The sequence below is a fragment of the Petaurus breviceps genome, unplaced genomic scaffold (genome assembly GCF_028583685.1).
Source record: "Petaurus breviceps papuanus isolate PSGF00001 unplaced genomic scaffold, PetGlider_PUasm1.0 173, whole genome shotgun sequence".
Lineage (NCBI taxonomy): Eukaryota > Metazoa > Chordata > Mammalia > Diprotodontia > Petauridae > Petaurus > Petaurus breviceps.
In genome coordinates, this window is record NW_027185759.1 from 18780204 (window position 1) to 18783783 (window position 3580).

A 3580-nucleotide genomic window follows, 5' to 3' on the forward strand; every position below is an offset into this window, starting at 1 on the left:
GTGTATATTTGCCTTTATTTTTGTAATGGGGAGCATGCAAGTAAAAGCTATTTTTATTTGGGAAAAATTCACTAACAGTCATGACTAGATCTCTTTAGCTGGCTAGAACTATTTTTCAATTTCTTAACCTCTCTTTATCTCAGAGTAGCCCTGTTGGCAAAATGTTTACATAATCTTCTAATGACTAAAATATGTACTCATCAAATAGATGACAATTGTATATAGCTTTACACAGATAGATAAAAAGTTATAAAAGGAAAAATTTCTTCTTAATTTTTATTTTAATAAATGTGTAAGTGAGCATTTATTTTTATCTTTATGCTGTGAATAAACAACATTTCCCATCTTAATTAGAAATTAATAGGTAAGCCAGAACAAAGAAAATGTGGACAAATTACAACTACTGAATTTATTTTGGAAATAACTCTCTCCCCAGACTAGTAATATTTATATTTTTTAGCTTCTGGAGAAACAAGATATAAGGCCATCCTCTTCAAAAAAAAAAAAAGAAAAGGATGGGGTGGAATCTGTCTTTGTGCCAGGAGTCTGTGGGTTAGTAATAGCCATTACAGATTCACCTTCAGGGCTTGGTCACCCTGCTGTCCAAGCTCTTTTGGGAGGTCAGGACTCCTTTACGAGCATCTCATGCCTGATGGTGGTAGCTCAAATATTTAACTGTGACAAGAGGTAAATCACATTCTAGAATAGGTAGATTTGAAAGTTGTTTAAAGTATTTATTTAAAATGTTTAACACAGTTGTGTGGTTTCATTGCACCTGGTGACTTGGCTTACATTTTCCTAATGCGCTGTTTAATCATACTTTGTAATAACATCCTGTTACAGTTTAAATGATCGTTGCCAGCCCCAGAATTTGAGAGTTGGAAGGGCCTTTATGGCTGTGCAGTCCAACCAAACACAAGAGCAGTGTCTGCTCTGACACACCTCAGTGGCTGTCTGGCCTTCCTCTGAAGCCAGGCTCCAGGAATAGGGAGCCTAGTGCACGCCGGCAGCCTGTCAGATCGTTTTTCTTAACATTGGAGGCTAAATTTGCCTCTTTTTCTCCTGCTCCTTTCTTCTGGGGCTGCACAGGACAAGTCCAGTTCCCTCCTCCGCAGGGCAGCCTTTCACCTACAGTCAGCCTGAGTGCTATTTAATGCTGGCTAAACCAACATCCTCCAATGTCAAGGCTCTTCGTCATTCTACTTACTCTCCTCTGGGCATTGTCCAGGTTGTCCATGCCCTTCTGAAACTGGTGCCCAGGACTGGAGATGAGGTCTACAGAAAGGGGAGGACAGTGGGCCAGTCCTCTCCTTAGTCCCGGGAGCTCTGCTCCCTCCAGATGCACTCAACATCACTGACCTTTTTCAGGCTGTAGCACCACACCTTGGGCCCATAGCTTGTAGTCCTTTGAATGCATCAGGTCTTTGGGATACTTGTCTCATTGTGCCTCCTCAATCTTATCCTTGTGAAAAATGGAGCTGGAACCCCCACTCCACATCAGCCTGCAATTTCAATTGATGCAGGTAAGTTTGTCTGAATAAGCTAGGGTTTTGTTTAACCCTTTAAAAAAATTTAATATTATTTTATTTTTTCCTCACACGTACAAACAATTTTTAGCTTTTGGGTTTTTTTTTTTAAATAGAATTTAATAGATAGAATTTGAGTTCCATATTCTGTCACTCCCTCTCTGCTCCCTCCCTGAGACAGTAAGCAGTCCACTACAGGCATACATGTGCAGTCATGTAAAACATTTCCATATTAGTCATTTTGTGCAAGAAAACTCAAAGAAAGAAAAGAAAGTATGCTTTGATCTGCATTCAGACAGCATCAGTTCTTTGGAGATGGATAGTATTTTTCATCACGAGTCCTTTAGGATTATCCTGGATCATTGTATTGCTGAGAATAGCTAAGTTATATACAGTATTGCTATATTCCTCCTGGTTCTGCTCATTTCACTTTGCATCAGTTCATGGAAGACTTCGTGGAAGTTTCAGTTTGTTCTGTAAACATCCTGCACGTCATTTTTTATATTACAGTAGTACCCTACCACAGTCATGTACCGTAACTTGGTCAGCCATTCCTCAATTGATGGTCACCCCCTTAATTTCCAGTTCTTTGCCACCATGAAAAGAGCTGCTACAATGATTGTATGTGTAGATCTTTTTCCTTTTCTTTGATCTCTTTGGAATAAAGACACAGCAGTGCTATTTCTGGATCAAACTGCACAGTTTTGTAGCCCTTCGGGCATAGTTCCAAATAGTTGTCCAGAATGACTGCATCACTTCACAACTCTACCAACATAGCATTAGTGTCCCAATCCCTCCAACACTGATCATTGTCCTTCTTGGTCATATTAATAAGCTAGGATTTTTTTTTTAAAGGCAGATTTTGCCAGTATCCATACTTAAGCCTACAACTTAGTTTAGGACAACATTGTTTAATTAGAAGGAACCCCTACATCTAGGATGTATTCTGCAAACTACTGTGAGCATTTGAAGAACAAAAAAATGACTTGATCTTCAAATCATACCAAGCTGCCTTTCCAACTCCTGTCTCTTCCCTCCCCTTCTCGTTTCCTTCTCCCTCTTCCTCCCTTCTTCCTCTTGCCCCTCCTCCCCTTCTCTTCCCTTTCCACCTTTCCCCACCCTCTTTTTTTTGCCTCCTCTCCCTCTTTTGTCTTTCCCTCCCTCCTTTCCTTCCTTTCCTCTCTCCCCTTTCTCTCCCCCCTCCCCCCCCCCAACTTCTTTCTTCTCCATTAAGGCAGTTTGACTCATCTAATTTGAAGTTTCAGGGGATCCTTGAAGGAGGGACATCATCGTGAATTTCAGTACTGGGTGTTCAAAAATAATTTCTATGATAATGTATGCTGTTAATCTGAATTTAGGTCGACTATTGAATTCTTGGATTTTGAGTGGGAAATTGAAAGCCTTTAATGTCAGCTGTTTTCTCCAAACCTCCTCCCATTGGCCCTGGTTCTGGAGAGCGGTGAAGGGCTAGCTGCCCTTTATTTAGTCTGACCAGTCCTAAAAGGCATTTGGGGCAGGGCTGGATGGGATTCAGCCGAACCAGTTGAACCAACAGGGGCCTTTTAGAAAAGCAACAAGTAAACTTGCCATGTTCCTCACTGGTTTTGGATAGGATCCTTTTTCCTTTGCTTAGCTTCATCTTTGGTCTTCCAGAAGGTTTCAGTCACTTCCCTAATAAGACATTTCCTGAAGTCAAGCCTTCAGAGCAGTCATAACTAGGGTAGGGCAGTCAGGGCAGGGCATTGACCTCAGGGGTGTGCACTTACCTGTGGCATCCTCTGGTCCCTCCAACTCTGTGTGATAACTCCCCTCCCAGACTTAACCTTGGGCCACCTGTCACCTTCGCAGCCCTTTTCCAAGGCTTCCTTTCCCCCATTGCCATGCTCTGTGGCCTGCTTGCCAGTTTCCTCTGGAGGGTCAGGAATGCGTGGCAGTGCAAGGGGTGAATGCAAGGGATGGGCTGGACTGTTAGCACCCCCCCCCCCCCCCCCCCCCCCCCCCCCACCCATCACACAGAGTTGGAGGGACCAGAGGATGCCACAGGTAAGTGCACA